The sequence below is a fragment of the Cygnus atratus genome, chromosome 27, assembly GCF_013377495.2.
Source record: "Cygnus atratus isolate AKBS03 ecotype Queensland, Australia chromosome 27, CAtr_DNAZoo_HiC_assembly, whole genome shotgun sequence".
Lineage (NCBI taxonomy): Eukaryota > Metazoa > Chordata > Aves > Anseriformes > Anatidae > Cygnus > Cygnus atratus.
In genome coordinates, this window is record NC_066388.1 from 562,080 (window position 1) to 580,599 (window position 18,520).

The window sequence follows — 18,520 nt, forward strand, 5'->3', positions numbered from 1 at the left end:
TTCATGTGGCATGCTGGGACGATGCTCCAGCCTGCCCGGGAAGCTGGGTGCACTGGGGCAGCACAGGCAGCACCCCAGGATCAGGGCAGCTCCTACCTCAATGCAGGGAAGAGCCTCGATGCCAGCAGAGCCGGGGCAGCCGAGCACAACCTGCTCCATCTGCCTGCAAAAGAAACAGATTTACAGACAGATTTACACACCCACATGAAATTCCCAGCAAGCAGAAAAAAGGGAAAACTGTTTTGATCACAGGTTTTTAGCAACATAAATACATGCAGCCAGAAACTCGTGTTGCCTTGGAGGGCAGCCCATAAGCAGGGCTGGGAGGCACCGGGGGTCCCAGCTGCAGGCAGCCTCTGCACGGCCGGGGAGGGCCCCGTGTCCTGCAGCCCTTCCCTAGGGGAATGGCAGAGGAAAGCCACGCACATGGAAAGCTGCTGCGCTCACAGCACAGGCCACGGAGGTGCAGCCAAAATCACAGCATCAGGGATGCAAAGCCCGCGGCACCGCCCGCTCCGCACCCCGCCGGGTGCTCCCCGCTGTCCATGCACAAGTGTTCAGCCGATGCAGGTTTAAAAGTCCCGGGCTGCGGCCCCGCTCCTCCCGCGCTGCAGAACACGCTCAGGAAGTTCCTGTCCTCGGCTGAAACCCTTTGGTGTGGGAGAACCTGGAACTTATTACAAATCGCTTAAGTAACTTTGGCTCACTTGATCTAATTAAATTGGTTTCCCTGGCTATTCTAGAGGCCTGAAACCACCACTGAACTCCCAGGCTCTCTGTGCGAAATTAATTAAAGCAAATGATAACTTGGCAAGGAGAAAAAAAGAAAGTCTCTGTAGTGAGGAACAAACCCAGTGCAAGGGGGTGTTTGCTGAAGCACATGTCTGCGTGCGCTGTAAGGTGTTTTCAATAGACCCTCACGCAGGGATGGACTTCAGCTCATGCATAACACTGTTCAGGCTTAAGTGCTTTGCCAAATCTGGGCATAAAAATAAACTTGGAAGTTCAGTGCAGAAAGAATAAAGACAGGGATGTCTTGGTTTCCATAGGAAGCAGAATTAATAGCTTGGCAAAAGGGGTGCATTTCCATTTTTATATGAGAATTTCCTCCTTCTCTTGCAGAAAAAAAGGGCTTGTGAGAAACATGAATTGGGATGGTTCTCCAGAATTTGGCAGCAAGCCGTCAGCCATCCCACGAGGCCAGGAGGACTTCCAGGTTTCCAACAAAAATCCAGTGGCCCAGCACAGTGCTGCTCCATTCCTCGAGAGCGCTGCTGAGCGCAGCACAGGGACGTGGGGACATCCAAGCGCCAGCTGAGCAGCGGCTGCGGGGACAGGTGACATCGCCGGGGCGTGGGGATTTCTGCTGCTGGGACAGCCTTCCATGCCACCATCCGTCCTCCTGGACCGACACCATGAGCATTTCATCGTGGGTCCTTTGAGCCCAGTGCCACCCAGCTCAGGTTCTGGCCACCAGCTGTTTGTTTCACCGAGCCCCGTGGAAGCGCTGGGACATTGTCACGGCCACCACCTCGCCAGCCGAGCCCATCCTCCCCGAGCAGGGGTCAGCAGGCTGCAGAGCTGCTCGGCTCGTATTTCCCCACTGGCACCCTTCCCTCACTGCAGAGGGGGAGATTGGCCTCTCAGCTGTCTTTGCGTGGGAAAGGAGGCGCAATTGGCAGCTCCGACGGGGAGGAGGAGAAGCAAGTGGGGGCTGGTCCCCGTGGCTGGAGCACCGGAGCGATGTCGGGGTGGGCACGCTACAGGAGCCAGGCACAGAGCAGCCAGCGAGGTGCTGGGACGGGGGCACGAGGCGCCCTGCAGAGCCCCTGCTTGCTGGCTCCCATCGCGGTGAGACGGGCTCCTGGAGCCGAAAGCATCGAGCTGAAAGAGCTGCATGCACCGAGGCGAGGGGGCTCCGCACGCCAGCCCCCGCTCCGTGGAGCTGCTGGAGCTCCCTCTGCATCCCCCTGCGAGGAGACGGGATGATTCAGTCGTGCATGTGCCTTTCATTAAGCAAAGCCCTGGCAGCAGAGCCGCACCGATAGGATGAGAACTGAGCGCAACCTTCTCCCTCCTTTCCCCGGCGCTATCTGAAACCATAACCTCGACTGGCTGCAGTTTTCATCCATCTGCAAAAGCACATTAAGGAGGGAGAGAAAGGTTGGCAGCTGACCACAAACTTATTCCCCAGAGTGGTCCTTACCTGACTCTAACCAGATGCTGTTTATCAGCCCAAGCATATACTACATGCCCGATGTGACAGAGACAGAAAAAATACAAGAAATGCTTGTTATGCTTGGGGCTTAGGGGGTTTTCATCCCAGGACCGGATATACAAGTTCCAGGAGAGGAATAAGTGTCCCTGGAGTCCCAGGCTGAATCTGGAATTCATATACTCTGTGAATGTACTTTATTTAATACAGGACTCAAGAAAGGTTTTGGAATTATTGCACTGGAGAGCCTGATTGCGTAGTTACAGCTCAGAATTAAGGACTAGCTGCAGCTATGTAACACGACATGGCAGCCCCGCAGAAAAGGCAGTGCCGTGCAGTTCAGCTACAGCTTCTCTCTTCTCCCAGCTGCTGCCCCAGAGCGGGCTGAAGCTGAAGGGCTCCAAAGCGCAGGCTGCCTGCGCCCTACGGATCCCTTCTGCTCCAGGGGATGCAGCCCAGAGGATGGGGAAAGCACCCGGGGGGCAGCGCAGGGTCCCAGAGCTGCCCCCATCCAGCCACCCCCAGCCATCACACTCAATGCAGGTCAGCACCAAGGAGGCCGGGCAATGCATGGGGGGGATGAGAACGAGCCCCAGCCATCTCCGTTTGGCTCCCTGGCATGCAGAGACCCCTCTGCACATCGCACACTGCCCTGCGAAGCCCCCCTGCCCCGCAAGCACGTGGTGGGCTCCTGCCCTCCAGCTCTGCCCGCCCTGCCGTCAGCACGGAGAGCTGCGGTTAACGACCCCAGGAGAGGAGCCTGGGGAGGGCGAGGGGATGGTTGGCCCACCTCCCACCCGCTGGAAAGCTCCGCATGGGCGCCGGCGCCCCGCTGCCTGTTCCTCCCCGCGCTGGGCTGGGCACCGTCCTCTCCTCAAGCTGTTGGCTGGGTTTGGGCCAGCGGTGGGGAGCTGTGCCCAGACTGGGCAGTGACCTCTTCCTGCAAGCACTCACACAACACACGCACGTTGAGGAACTCAGGGGAGCAGGAGCCAAGCTCTGACCCACGCCTCCGCACGAAGCAGAGGTGGTGGTGCCGCGGGACAGGGGCGCAACCGGCACCGGGCACGTCCTGGGGACGGGAGCAGCACTGGGGGCCGACGGCCAGGCCCCAGCACCCGAAGCCCCCCAGGAAGCCTTCAGAGCCCAGCGGGAGCCAGGCCTGGGGAGGTGTTGTGAAACTCAGGGCAGGAGTAACGTGGAACGTGGTAACGATCCAGCCCAAGTGAAGACAGATGTCTTCCCTGCTAAAAGGATGATAGGACTCTTTCAACAAAGGCGTATGTATGTGTATGTCCAAGCACATCTGTACACTCACACACATTATAGAGATGTGCTTCTTAAATATTCCTGTTTGCTTTTAAACAAATAGCTAACCAGCTGTGCAGCGTGCTGTAGCCATTCCCCTGCGAGGCACATCCTTCTCCCTCGTACCCAGGGGAGCTCAGGGCTCCTCAGCATGGCCTCGTCCCTGGGCAGACACAGCCCCCACTGCAGCTTCCCTCCACCAGCCCCATCCCCATTTTCCATTTTTTGGAAAATCCAGCCCCTGGGCAGAGCCGCTGCAGCCCTGCCAGCAGGGATGGGATGGGGCAGGACACGTTCCTCCTGCCCCTCCAGGAACGGGCCATGTTTTTGGGTCCCAGCCCCGCCGGCAGGGCAGGGCTGCAGAGCTCACAGCAGCCTTAATAGGGCCTCTGGGCACTCTGTGGTGCTCTGCCTGCAGAAAGCCTGGTTGCTTTTGGAAAGCTTCCCAGATCCTTTGGCTGAAAGCATTTAGGCAGAGGCCACTGGAAAAAGTGATGTGCTCTCCACGTATGTGTGCCACCGGCAGCCACGGTCCAGCAGTGTTAATCACCATGTCGGGTGCCAACAATCACACAGAACTAAAGGAAACGTCTTGCTGGAGCTCCCTGACTGGCAAGGAGAGCTCTGCCCCTGCCAGCCCAGCTCCCAGCAGTTCTTGCCACCTTCATGCCAGCAAGCACATTCATTTCCCCCTGCTTCCTGCTAAGGGTTCATCTCAAACAACCTGCACATCGACCTCTCCTGGCACAGGACACAGAGAAAACCACATGCCTTGGAAGATACACGTGCACACACATTTGCGTGTGCTTGTAGGATGCACATACCTCATGCACTCGCTGCAGACGTGAGACGCAGGCTGGTTTCAGAGCACCAGCAGCAGGAATTTGCAGCCCATAGGCTGTAGTTTTGCTGGAAGTCACATCTAGCCCCAAGATGCCACAGCCACTTCTGCTCCTGAGCACGTTATGCAAGAGGCTGAGCTTAGGAGCAGAAACTCTTTCCTCAGCAGCCCCTGGAGCCATTGCAGATCACTCACATCTCCATTTCTCCTCCTGAGGCTGCTTCCCTCTCAATCGGCTGCTGGGAGCTGGCTGCGTTCTCCAGGAAGCCGTGTTCTGCCTTGCCTGCAGCCAGCACCCCCAAACACACCATGGCAACATTTCTCTTTGCCACTCACTCGTCTGATTGCAGCTGGGATCACATTAAGTCCTTATATTCCCTCCGTGCCTTTCCCCTTCCCCAACAGAGCAGAAAGAAAGGTTTAAAAAAAAAAAAAAAAAAAGGAATAAAAGCTGCACAAAGCACTCTTCCCAGCCCACAGAGCCCTCTAGCTAGGCCTTCTCCTTCACTAGGGGCTTTTATAACCTAGAGTTAACTGATTGCTAATTAATTCAGAGTAATTAGCACCATTGCAAAAGCTAATCTGGTCACTCCCTAGGCATGCGTTCCTGACTATGGGGTTGATTTTTCTCCGTGCTGAGGTCTAGAGAAGAGCTGTCAATGTCTGTGTGCTTGGGCAGGCACCCAGAGCACCTCCCGGAGCCACCACCGGGAGCCAGGGCGCGTGTCCTGTCCCTTCCCGGTAGCTCCACGTATGGGGCAGGGGTCCCCTGGCAGCCCACCGCCCCTCGCTGAGGCTTCCTGGCCTCGAGCCCCTCCGGGACTGTCAGTGAAGGGCTCTTCTTGGAAGGGCTGGGAGCCGTCCTGTCCCGGCAGGCTGGGTGACCCCAGGGAACAGGCAGGGCCAGGCCGGCGGGACGATGCTGAGGAAGCTGGTGAAAAATGTTTTCTTACGTGTCGCTGCCTCCCAGCCCCAGCTCGGCTGTGGAAATTACGTTAGAGTTGGAGCCTGCTGGCAAAACATAAAGCGGTCTCCACGCTCCAGCCACCACAGGGGTATTAATCAGGCTGAAAACACAAAAACAACAAGAAAAACACCAGCTATGGGGTGCACGGCATCAGATGCTCGCGCTGGGAGCTGGGCCAACCGCTCATATCTCAACTCTGTCATAAATATACCTCTAGGAAAATGCATGATCTCTGGAGTGCTTCACTCCCATGTCAGTTTCATGGCAAAACAGCCCAAGGCACCTGCTGCATCTCAGGGATTCTTCCCCGTCACCTGCAGGGATGCTGCAGTGAGTGCCCCGACCTTCCCACCTCCGCGCTGGGAGAGGCGGCGTGGGCACGAGGAGCTGCTCACACACCCGCAGAGCGCCGGCTCTGTGCGGAGAAAGTGTTGGGCTGGGGGCCGGGGGAAAGCCTGGGGAAAAAGCTCCGGGGGAAAGCTCCTGGTGTTTGTGCCCTGTGCTCACCGGCTGCGGGCAGGGGCTTGGCACAGCGCTGCGCCCGGCCGTGGGCGAGAGGCGCAAAGGTTGGAGGCTCAGCCCTGCCGGAGCCCGGGGAGCAGGCCTGATGAAGAAAACATGCCCTTCACTTTGCTGTTCCCTCCCCGTAAAGCTGTAAACCCCTTTCAAATGCTTCATCTCCCTAACTTTTGGATGCCATTAAACTCGTTATTAATTTACTCCAAATGTCTTCGCTCATATTCCAGCGCAGCTAACCCCATCAAAAGGATAAGAGCGCAGTGCTTAGACAGCACTTCTTCTCTTCAAAGCCTGTTACTGAGATTAATTGCTTCTCTCAAGTCCTCTGAGAAGGAGGTGCATTGGGATAATTGTTATTGGTGCGGGGTCCAAGGTGTGGAGCAGGGTCTGGGGTGGAAGCAGGGGACTGCATCGGGCTTGCTGCGGCGATGAGCACTTGGCAGGGGTGAGCTGCAGGGGTCCCACCTGGGGCCACAGCCAGGTCTGTCCCTAAAAGATGCTCCCGCAGCTCCCTAAGGGAAAGCCCCGGCCCGTGGCATGGTGTGAGGGCAGAGCCGGAGCCCTGGGTGCCGGTCCCCACCCCTGCCTCTGAGCCTCTTCCCTTTGAAGAGCGCTGGGCTTGCCGTCAGCCTCCCGCTGCTCTTCCCTCATCGCCGCCGCCTGCCAAGAGCCGCGTGTGCAGGCAGCAGACCCTCCTCTCTCCCGATTTATCCCATGAAGTCACCAATCCCGGTCCTTCCTGACATCACCAGTGATGTCAGGGGCCAGGAGTGGGGTCCTTCTTCCCCACATCCCTGGCGCGGTGCCGGGGGTGCTGGTCACCGTGCAGTGGGACGGGCGGTGCTGGCCGCCCCCCGCGCACCAGCAGCCCCAGCTCGTGCCCTGCGGTGCTGAGCCCGCGGCTCCCGGCGCAGGAGGAGCGACGGCCATGGGCTGCGGCAGTGCCCGCGCGTCGCGGCCAGATGTGCGCGGTGCTGCCGCTGACACGGTACATCTGGTCCGGGTTTTGGTTTCCATCGCGGAGTTTACCACATCCACCCCAGCCGGCTGGAAGCGAGGAGGCGCGCATCTGGAAGCAATCGCAGCTGTCACGCTTCAAGGAGATACTGCACCGCAGAGCACAGAACACGATACCGCGCCCGAGCAGCCTCTTCCAACCCGCGCTGCCTCCCTCAATCCCAAACAGATGAGGAGAGCGGCAGCATCCCCGCCGCCAGCCAGGTCCCGCTGGGTGCTGAGCCCCTCCCAGGAAGGGCAGCGCGCCCCGGTGCCGGCGCATGGCTGGGAGCAGGCACGGGGCTGAGCCCTCGCCTGCCTCGCGCCAAGGGGTGCACCCGGCGACACCCCGGGGAGAGGATGCATCCGTGCGGAGTGGGCAGGATGATGGAAAGGGCAGCGCCGGGGGTCCTGGCCCCCTCCCTGCCAGGCACCACCATCTGTGTGCCCCCTGAGCTCTGTGCCAGAGCACCCCGAGGCAGAGCCCTGCGTGCTGCAAAGGCAGCGACAGCGCGCTGCGCCCCTCTCTGTGGCAGCGAGCTGCTCTGCGGGCCGGGGACGCCTTCCCATTTTGTGAACTGCCCCCTGCTCTCTGCAGCTCACAAGGTCTCGGGAGCGCCGTCACCGCGCAGCCTTTCTGGCAGGGGAAGGAGCACTTGTTTCTTTATGATATGGAATGGTTTCAGCCTTAGTTATTTCTAAATCGTTCTGGTTTATGAGCAACCTGACAATCTGGCAAACGCAGCGGGCCGGAGTCTGTACCAGGCCCTAATAAAATCCTTGAGGAAGGGCTGCAGAGCTGGGCTGGGGGAGAGGGGGCCTGGTGGGCACCAGAACTGCAGCAGCAGCCACGGGCCTCTGCAGGGACGTGTCCCTTATGTGTCACTGAATTGTGCCGCCCCTGCTGGCAGCCACGAGCTCGTCCTCACCACCCCACGCTCACCTCGCCAATCTCCCAGAGCATCCCCCTGTGCTGGGCAGGGGCTCTTGCTGCACCTCGCGGGCAGCTGGGAGGCTGCCGGGAGAGCAGAGGAGGTGAGAGCAGAGCTGCTGCTTCTCTGCCCTGCGCTTTCGGCTGTTAAGATTTGTTGGAGGGGGAAAAAAGACTGAAATAGGAAGGAAAAAACCAGCAGATATATAAAATGCTATCGCTGGTGAGGTGCTCCCAGGGCCAGCTCTGAGCAGCGTGCCATCAAAAGCCCGCAGCAGCCACCACGAGCCATCATCTGGCAGCGGGAATGCTTGGAAGGGGAAGACAAATGGCATAGGACATAGAAATAACGAGTGCTTTGTGGAAACCGTGAAGAAATAACGAACGGATTAAAATAGAGGATCTATTTTTGGAAGGCCTGGCACAGGATCTGACCCAGAAAGCCACCTGCAAGCCCAGCCAGCTCTGCCTCCCATGCTCAGACCTGGCCAGCTCTGCTCTGAGGGCCAAGGTGTACCTGCCCTGCCACACACAAAGCACCGGGAAGGGCTGGGACCCGCTCGGTGCCACCCTGAGGGGCTCCTGGGCAGAGCGAGGGCACCTTGTCGAGGCTGGGGGGACACAGGAGCAACCTGTGCAACAGCATTTTGCTGCTTGCACGCTGGATACCAGATGCAGGACAGGTCAAGAAAAAATGACTTCAGACTTTTATGGCCAAAACATCGCCACCTGCATGTCAAGGTCTTGTTAGTGGAGCGTGATGCGATGCCACATGCTACAGCCAGGGTCACGCAGCCCCTGGAGCCCTGTGCAGGGCTGAGCTGAGCAGTGCCCCCTGCTTGCTGCTGCTTTGTCCCCCTCGACATTTCCCAGGCAATGGGAGCGAGGGAGGGCTGGGAGGCGATGGCACAAGCCCGGGTCACCCGCACCAGCCACCGTCCCCGTCCCTTGCCCGTGCAGCAGCCAGCCTTCCTCCGCTTCCCGGCTCCTGTTCTCCTCCTCCCGGTGCACCGAGGCTCTTCTCCTGAAACCCTTCTTTGTCATGGAAAGTTCTGCAGCTGGAAAATGCCTGGGGTTGGGGCCAGGCGCGGGGGCAGCCAGGTCTCCTTGGAGCAGCCCTCCGCGCCGTGTTTGTTTTGCTGGCCGGTGCCAGCGGCTCGGCGGCTGCGTGCCGTGGCTGAGCAGTCAGCGACAGCGCGGCCGCTGTGCCAGACCCGCCTCCCTGCACAGTCACTGGGTGGGTTTTCGGCTGGCTACATATGGAACGGGTTATGTTTTTATAATCATCTTTCTGCAACCCTTTCCTTTCTTTTTCTACGCTCCCAATATTATCCCGTATCGTTCCTCCACTCTCCCCTCCACGGTCTTTCAAGCCTGTGTCCACGGGAGAGCACCCAAAGCCTTTCAGAGGCTGCCCTGCACGGTCCCCTCCAGGACAGAGCCCACAGCCCATCCTTCTCCTCTTGCAGTCACCTCTCCTCCTGCGGACCCGTGCAAGTCACTGTCACGGTGCCCACGGCCAGCAGGAGCCACAAGCAGAAAGAAGGGGTGGGGGGGTGGGAGCAGCTCTGATTATGCTACCACGGGTCCCCAGTTTCTGGCACTCCTCGTCCTCACTGAGGGGGTTCCTGGCATGGGGCTGTGCCCTGAGCTGCTCTGATGGGGACCTGGAGCGCGACCAAAACCTCCCAGCTCGCTGCCGTCAGCCCGGACTCACTACAATTGCGCTGGACATCGCCATTTCCCTCCCTGCACTTGTGCTTTGCCAGTTACCTGGGGATTTCTCGGGCAGGGAGGCCCTCTCCCCCTTCGTGCACAGAACATGAACAGAGGTGGGCTCGTGCCTGTGGCCATGGCAGGGGGCAGAAGGCGGCGGGGAGCTGGCTCTCCTCTGAGCACCCCAACACCCCCTGCACCGTGCTGCCTTCCCGCACAGCCATCCTGCGACCTGCAGGCTGGGATCACTGGGTCGGAACAAAAACCACCAGTGTGCCGGGATCGCTGGCTCTGGGTTCACTGACCTGAGCCTGTGTTCATCTTTTCCAAAGAAAACAAGGAGACGAGATTCCACTTTTCCACGTCTCTGATGTATCTGAGCTCACCCGTGGCCCCACTGTTAAATCTTTGTGTTTAGAGACCAATCTACTGTGGTTTTGGTTTTGTTTCGTTTTGTTGTTTTTTTGTTTTTTTGTTTTTTTTTCTCTCTCTATTTTTTTAGAAAGAGACTGAGACTGTTGGTGCTACCTGCTGGAGCCAGCTGCGGGTCCTGTCCTTTGGAGAGCCTGGACTTGTTTGGATGCGTCCTCAGGACATTTTGCTGGCAAACACATTCCTTTGCCCTGTTCCCTGGAGCTCAGCACCACACCAGCCAAGTTAGGAGGGCTTTAGCTCCTGTGGAATGGCAAACTGGAGCCTGGGCTGAGAGCAGCTTCTTCGAGGCCCTGCAGCAGCACTGCCTGGGCAGCCCCATGGGCTCCTCCTGGCCGGACCTGGACCGAGGCCACGCTCAGATTGCCCTGGCCATAAAAGCAGACAGGGCTTGAGATGCAGGCAGGGCAGAGGCAGAGTGCGTGTTCTCACTGTAAATGAAATGAGATGATTAATTAAAGTGCACGTCTGCTGCCAAGAGGAAGAATGGGGCTCAGGTGGCTAATTAAACTCAGGCTGCAGATCCAGCCAGAGAATTTCTGCCGTATGGTCGTGCACACAACATCTGCTCCATTAAGATTTGAAGAGATAAAGGCAGGAGAGGTGCAAGAACTCAGGAATTCCAGGAGAGCTGCTGCAACAACCTGGCTGCTGCCGCGCTCTGCTCGGGGCGCTGCCGCTGCCTGGCGCCGTCGCGCCCGGGACGCACAAGCGGCAGCCTGAGGCTCTGCAGGGACACATCCCTGGGGATCCCCCCTCCCCGGTGGGAGCAGCAATGCCCCCGTAACCACTGCTTCATCCAGCAAGCCGTGCTAAGGCTCTGCTCCCGCCCGTGCAGCGGGGTAATATTGAGTTCCCTCCCTGAACATCTGTGCAGATGTTAACAGGCGTTGCGGGGCTTGGTTTTCAATACGAGAGGCGAAGGGTTAGAGTTGAGCTCTTGGGTAAGCGACAACAAGAAAGCCGACGTTTAGTTGGCATTCCTGCCCGGGATGAAAGCCCGCGGCTGCCAGCGGTCACGGGCTGTAAAGGCCACACAGGCGGCCCCGGGGCAGGTCATGCGGGAGGAGGCGTCGCAGCCGGAGCAGCATCCCCGGCCCCTCCGGCAGCTGTGGGGCAGGACCACGGGGCTCAGGTGAGCCTCCAAACGTCCGTGAGCAAAACAAACACGTGGGCAGGGCTGCTCCCAGCCTGGCTCTGCACTGGGGAGGGGGTAATGCACGTGAATTACAGCCTGTACAGGACCCCAGCACAGCCCCTCTGTCCTCCCCCAGGCTGTCCCTCCCGACGGAGATGCACGCTTCGGGGCACCGAGGGAAGAGGAGACCCCCGCAGCCACGGCGCTGCTCCCTCCCTCGTCTCAGCTGCGCCTGATCGCGGGGCTGGAGGCCGGTTGATGGTTCCCATTAGCGTGAGGTCCCCTCGCTCTGCTGCGGAGCTCTTCCCACGTTAAACGCTTCACTGGGAAAACGGAGCCACCGAAGGCAGCCAAGGCCCCCGTCCCTTTCAACTCCGGCGTTGTAGGGGAGCTTGGGGCCCCGAGGGAGCATCTCTGTTTTGGGCTCCTCGGAGGAATCAAAGCAAGCGGAGGAGCATCCTCCTGGAGCCGGCCCTTCGGGGGGCTGGCAGGCAGCCTGCGAGCCCCCGCGCAGCAGCCGCCCGCGCCGTGCCCCTGCGCAGGGCGAGCAGCCCCCCCGCCAGCCCCGCGTTGTTTTCAGTTTGTTAAGGAACAGCGAAGCATTTAGTCCTCATTACAGAGCTCTCGGCTGCCAAATCCTTTCCTTCAGCTCCACATCTGTTCCCGAGTTGCAAGAGCCACGAGCACACTGGGGCTGCAGGCTGCTGCTCGGCCCCTTTGCAGCCCGCAGCTGGCCGGGGAGCAGGGGGCGAGGGGAGCAGAAACCCCCAGGGATGGGGATGGAGACGAAGACGGGCAGGGACGAGCAGCCCAGCTCGGGCTAGGCCTGCTCGGGATGGCTTTGCACTGGGGTGCACGAGCCAGGGGATGAGGATCCCATGTCCCACCTTGGCAGCCACACAGGGCACGAGGTGACAAAGCAGCCACACCAGCCGAGCACACAGGGCCAGGGCCAGGGCCGTCCCTTCCTGCAGCCCCCAGCCCATGGGGACACCCACCCCAGCTCCGCAGTGCCCTGCCGCTGCAGCCCCTGCTGCTGCCCTGCCCAGGCCATGCTCCCCGGGAGCCTGACCCCCTGGGTTACACGTGAGCTTGTCGGAGGTCCCTAAGAAAGGCTTAGTGACTGGAGCCAATTGTAGTCAGGTGGTTGTTATTATCAGTAGTTTTCATCGTAATTCAGAGCTGCTGCCACTTGCCAAGCGCTTTCTGCAGCAGCCTGTTATTAATAGCACATTGAAATGCAGCTGAGCTTTGCTTTTCCTGTCAGACCAGTACTTCTGCTGTCAACCGCTCTCTGCAGCCCGACAAAACTTTGGGTTTCCGCTGCGGACAGTGGGTGCTCGGCGTCCCGGAGCCAGCGCCGTGTGCGGCACCATCTGGGTGCAAAGCCCTGCGGGGCTGCAGGGCGCCGGAGCTGGTGATGCCTCGTGGAGGTACCCAAGGAGCAAGATGGGGCCAACGTGATCCCATACCCCACCCGCCCCTGTGGCCAGGCTGGATGTTTCGGCAAGTCGAGTGATCCTGGAATTACAGAATAATCTACCATAAAAATTCATCGTGATCCCCACTAGCCAGTGGCTGATGCACACCATGCAGCAGGATGCCCGTCCCCAGCTATTTTTCTGCAGTTCCTCGGGCAGCCCCGTGGGAAGTCCCATCCCCTCCTGGCACTGCTGGGGTGGGGATGGGCCAGCAGGGGTGGCACGGGTGGCCTGGGGGGGCTCTGCGAAGACGAGGAGCCGTGGTCTGTGCTGGGGGATGCACTGAACAACAGCAGGAGTTAATGCTGGCTCAATCTCTGACACTGCTGTGCTTGAAATCAATTAAAAAATCTTATCAAATAAAAGCTTTTTGTGCAAATACAATGGGCCCCTCTACCCTCTCTTTCCTCCTTGCTCTGGACCATCTGACTCCCACAGGACCACGAAAATCTCCCCTGTGGTTACAGCTCCAGTGCCGCACTGCCGGGACCAGCCCTTGAGCCCTCTCCCTGGTGGCGCTGAGGCTCTCCGGGAGGATGAGGAGCAGTGGGCCGAGCCCCCGCTCTTCCTCCCACCCACATCCCATGGCCGGGCAGCCTCGTGTGCCGCGAGGGAGGGCAGAGCTGCCGGGCTGTGGAGCCAGGAGGGCCCTCGGCTTTCACCCAAGGGCTGACGTGGGCTCTCCGTGCCCGCGGTGCTGGGCGGGGGGGGACCAGCCCCATGTGCCCATGGTGAGGGTTTCACTCCCTGCTTCCTCCAGTTCCAGTGAAACCGTGATTTTCACACAGAAAGAAAAACTTGAGAAAGCAACCTTTTGGCATGTTTTTGAGGCAAAAAAAAAAAAACTTTGCTTAGAAAACAGCCAAAGCCTAACCCATATTTGCTTGGAAATTGGCTTTGTTCCGTTTGAAAAACAGCCCAATTTTTCTATGGAAAATCGGAAAAAAGACCCAAATTGGCTTCAGAAGAATGCAAGTATCGCAACACAACTTTCCACGAAAATGACACGGGTTTGGAGGCAGCAACAAAGCAAAAACCCTCGAAAGTGGAATTTCGCCCTGCACCTCGTGGGGCTGCTGCAGGGCAGTGGGGCAGGGCACGGGGCCGGGCGCCCGCACCATCCCGCAGCGAGCATCCCGCCTTGCTCCCACACATCGCCACGGCCGCTGCTGCCGGCCTGAGGAAAGGCAGGTGCCCCGGAAGGTGCGGCTGGTTTTTTTCCAGCTAGCTGGTTTAATACGAGAAATTAACTCACCCTACAAAATTTGCCCTGTTAATGCGATTTTGGCGTGGCATGTTGCCCGATAGGATTTCTATTAAAATGTGATTTCCTCCTGCTTATAATTTCATTATCTGAGGCATTTGTGTAGAACATCGACCACGCAGGTAATATATGGGAAGGGTTGCTAAATTAGAGAGCGTGTACATTTTTTAATGGAAGGTTGCAAATAGACATGAAATAATCAAGGCTGGATACAGCTGCCATCATTTACTGGTGTCTGACATGGTGAAATACTTCATCGAGGGGTTATTGCCATTTAACACATCTTTCACTTCTTCCATCTTTCCTGAATAAAGTGCCCGGCTGTCCCATCCGTCTCCACGCGGGGATCTGTCAGCACCATGCTCTGCACAGCCTGCCAGCAGCGCTGTAATTCTGATGTATGCTGCAATCACCGCAGCCGAGCAGGAAGCATATTTCTCTTTTATTTATCAGCAGCGAAGGTGTTCCCTGTAAACGCAAAGACAGGGCTGTGCCGGTGAGGAGGAAACAGTCATGTTCATCTCTTGCCCCATCCATCTCACCCTGGATTCTCTGGACCATAAATTCAGCTCGGCGCCCATCCGCGTGTCTGCAGGCAGCTGGCGTGGGACGCGTGGGAGGGGCGCTTTGCTGTACAGCCCCTTCCCCACGGCTGCAAACACCTCTGGGAAAAGCTTCTATTCTATTCTATTCTATTCTATTCTATTCTATTCTATTCTATTCTAGAAGTTGGGAGGGAGCAGGAAGGTGTTCTCGTGCTGTTGTGGTGCTTGGGCATGTGGCGATGCTCTCCCCGGTGCTGCCACTCAGCATTCGCCCAGCGTCTGACAAATAAACACCGCATTGTTCTAAGCCCCTCACTGCAGAGGCAAGAATCACTTAGGGGCTTTCATAAAGCTCATCTGCATAATAATGGGGGGGAATTCTTATCTGGAGTGATCTGAGTGTCAAAAACCGCAAGCCAGCCGTGAATTATGGGGAGGAAACACCGAGGAGAAAACGACCCTGGCTGCTGCCGAGCCGAGGGAGGAGGAGAGACGGCTGGGAGCCGCTCTCGTGCTTCGCCCTTTCCACCCAAGGTATCAGCAAGGCTGGCTGCATCCGTACACGTAGCAGAAACATCCAGAGGCCAGACGTGCTCCTGAAGCCATCTCAGGACCTTCCCAAGCACTGTGGCACAGAGAGGGGCACTGCAGAAGGGCGCCAGGGCCAGGCCAGGGGTGCTGGCTGCGCACCCAGGCTCCCCGCACCCGCAGCAGAGCCCTGCCGAGCTCCCTCGGGGCTCCACACCCGTGGGAATACGTGCCACCTACCAGATGGGCGACTGCTGAGGAAATTCTGATTTACGAGCAGCCAAACCTGCCAACGCTGCCACTCTCTGGAGAGGGAGATGTGTTTTTTGTGGAGCGCTGCAGGGCCGGGGGCTGCTTTGAGCCCCGAGCCTTCCTGAGCTCCCAGCCCCTCGGGGTGTGAGAGACTGGGAGGTGATAACTTATGCAAACACACATGTTATTACCCGGCCAGCTGAATTTAGCATGAATCAGGAACTCTGGCTTTGCAAGAAAAACAAAGACAGTGAAACGAGGCAGGGCAAATGGAACAAAAGCCCTTTCCTAATTAAGAGGAGAGCACAGACGGGGAGGCAGCCAGGCTCAAGGCTGTGCGGCCCCGCGGCCCTGCCTGCCCCTGGAGAAGTGCTGGGGAAACATGCCCCGAGCTCCCCTTGAACAGCAGCGCAGTCGGATGCAGCTTGGATTTTTCTCCTCCATAAAGCTCTCGTTTCAGTAAAGACCAAGAGGTGTCTTCGGGGTCTGTCTCTGGAACTCCAGCCCCCATAGTTTGTGTGAGCACAGCGGTGCTCAGGCTCCCACGGCTCCCCTTGCCTCCCCTCCCCTGCCCTGGCCTCCTCCTGCCTCCTCCCTCACCACCTCGCAGCCTCCCGGCTCGTTTCAGTGTCGACCGCCCGCACCTCTGATGGATGACGTGCTCAGCCTGAGCTTGCTGGGCCGTGGGGTTTGCTCCTGGTGCAGCGTCTGCTCCCCTGAGGGGCCGCATCCCGTGCCCCCGCCTGCCGCCCTCCCGGCCCCCCCAGCCCCGTGCCATGGCAGGAGCTTTGTGAGCCCGATGCTGAGGTTTGGGACCTCAGTCTCCTATGGGGAGGCAGGCACCCTCAGACCAGACCAGTGGGCTGGGGCTGATCCTGCCCGCACCTGGGCACAGCAGGGCTCGGATGCAGGCAGCAACCCCCGGGGCCGTGCCCGAACACGGCACCCGGCAGGGAGGGGAGCATCCCCCCGCACAGCTCCGACGTGCTCCCAGCCCGGACGCAGAGGGAGGAAGCTGCAGATCGGAATCACATCCATCAGCTGAAAAGAGCCCTTGAGAGGAGCCAAGAGTTCAGCTAGCACATCTTTAAATCATAATTTACCCTGTCTAGGAGGAGTTCAAAAGTTACTGGCTGCGAGGTCCGACCAGACCCCTCCGAGCACACCAGGGTATTGCAGCACGGGACACGACGTACCCGCGGTGCTTGTAAGTCATTCGCTGCTCGGAGCTCAAAACAAAACCACGTGTGTCCCACCCCCAGTCCTCAAAACTTCCCGTTCCTCGCGCAGTGCAAGGAGAACATGGACGGGCATGGAAGGAAAGGGGCCGCTGACACCAGCAGATTTGTGCCCATTGTCACAAGCAAAGCTGATGCTCCGGCTGTCCTGAGCGTTCCCATTCCCAGGAAGATGCTGGGGTGTAGCACAACAAAACACGATCTTATTTCTGCCAAGTGGCATTAGGATTTACAAGGCATTTCCAAGATGGAAAAAAAATGGGGAATTCTTGTGGATGCACATGAGTTTCAGCTCTATGCATGAGAAACATTTACTGACTTTGGCAGGAGCCGACCGGGTCCTCTGCACCCGCCATGCAGCAGTGCCAGGCACCGGCCGCAGCCGTGGGCAGGAAGGTTTTTTTTTACCCTGGAGGGTAAAAGAGGGTGGTGGGAGCGTGGGCTCTTGGGCTCCCTTCCCGGCTCGGGTCTAATTTGCTGAGCGACCCCAGGCTAGTGCCTTGTTTTGCTTTCTGTGCCCTCTGGAAACCACCCATAAAATCAGTTCGTGAGAGGCTTTTTTTCCCCTCAAGAGCCTTATGACACAAGGAAATGACTTGCATGAAAAAGTACCGTTGCACCGGAGGAGCGCGGAGCCCCTCGCAGCAGTGCCCGGAGAGCCCGGGGGGGCGGCTGGGGGTGGCACCTCCCGCAGCCCCTCGGAGCCACGGCTCAGCCTGCAGGGACCGCACCGGCCACGGGAGCTCTGCAGAGCAAGAAGGGAATTAAGCATGCAGTTATTGATTCATTCCAGTTATTTTAACAGATTACTGGAAAGAATAAAGAACGAAACCTGGCATTGCTCGGCTCAGCCTGCGGCGCGCTTCCTCCCAGCGCTCCGCCACTCCCCGCACGATTGCTCCCTGTGGATGCATTAAGTGAAGAAGTGCCCTGCTGCGGGCAGCATTGGCCTCCTGCACTGGCCAGACTGGAAGCCGGAGGAGGCATTTCTATTCTTAGCCGGCTGCCGCATCCTCTCGCAGCATCCAGTCAAGGTTTGCCTGATTTTTCCCTCCACCCCCAGCTGGTTCTGGACAGACATTTTCATGTGCAGGAACGTGAGGTGGGGTTTCTAGGCAGGGCAGATCTCCTGCAGCAACATCCCGAGCCTCTGGGCAGCAGGCACTTACGGCTTTCTATTCCAGGGACGGGCGCCTTCCAGAGAATTGTTCCTCCTTGCAACCTTCAGCAAACTGCGGGCTCCCCTGGCAATGTGCAGCGCTAAGTGCCGGCTGATCGCAGGGCCAAGTGCCTCAGTGCCCGGCCAACTTGGGGCCTTCGGTGGCTTTGGTACATCCTGAGCAGCTGCCCCACAGCTACCTAAGGATTGATGCCCAGCACTTGTCGCCTGCCTTTCACCACCCCCAGCACTTTGCAAAACACTCACACCACTGGAAACAGCAGAGACATTTGTTGGGCTGTGGATGCCCCATGAGAAAGGGACCTGGAGCAGCCCCGCAGGCACTTGTCCCCCCCCCAGACATCCCTGTGCAGCACAAGAGGCTCATTCCTGCGGGGAGCAGAGGAGCCCTGCAGCACCCTGCGGCACCCGCAGCTGCAGCCGGCGCCAGTCCCCGTGGGCAGACTGCACGCACCGCATGCACCGCATGCACCGTACACACCACACGCACCGCACGCACCGTACACACCGCACACACCATATGCTAGTGCTGCGCTCACACCCCGAGGGCAGAACACAAACACCTTTTGTTGCGTTTCCCTCCTATTAAATATTTATCAGCCTGATTTGCATGGCTCCTTTGCATAAGCTGCTGGAGCTGTCTCTGCAAAGTGTCTCTCTTTAAGACAATCTGAAGCACTCATATAAATAATTCTGCAGGCATTTTGACTTCCCAGGACAGAGCCTTTGTTTTATGCCATTGCCAGCAAATTCCTGGTCACATGGGTTCAGGTTTCCAGCACAAGATTAGTACACAACAGTTCCCATTGAGAGCAGCAATGAAGAATTTCCCCATTTCCTTCCAACCCGGAGCAACAGCAACCCAAATCGTGTTGGGAAATCTGGTCCTTATTTAGATGTCCAAACAGAACCATGCTGAAAATCCTGCTTGAAAGTGCCCTGGCACAGCGAGCCCCAGCAGCACTGCAC

General features: G+C 58.4%; 1 long non-coding RNA gene across 1 annotated transcript; it reads right to left on the minus strand.

Annotated features, from left to right (window-relative positions):
* Window positions 1-13,955: 13,955 nt before the first annotated feature.
* On the minus strand, window positions 13,956-17,331 carry LOC118256012 (uncharacterized). The gene is made up of 2 exons (XR_004781128.2): window positions 17,204-17,331; window positions 13,956-14,276 (listed from the first exon to the last, which is right to left on the minus strand). It is a non-coding gene; the product is annotated as an uncharacterized LOC118256012 (long non-coding RNA).
* Window positions 17,332-18,520: the final 1,189 nt, after the last annotated feature.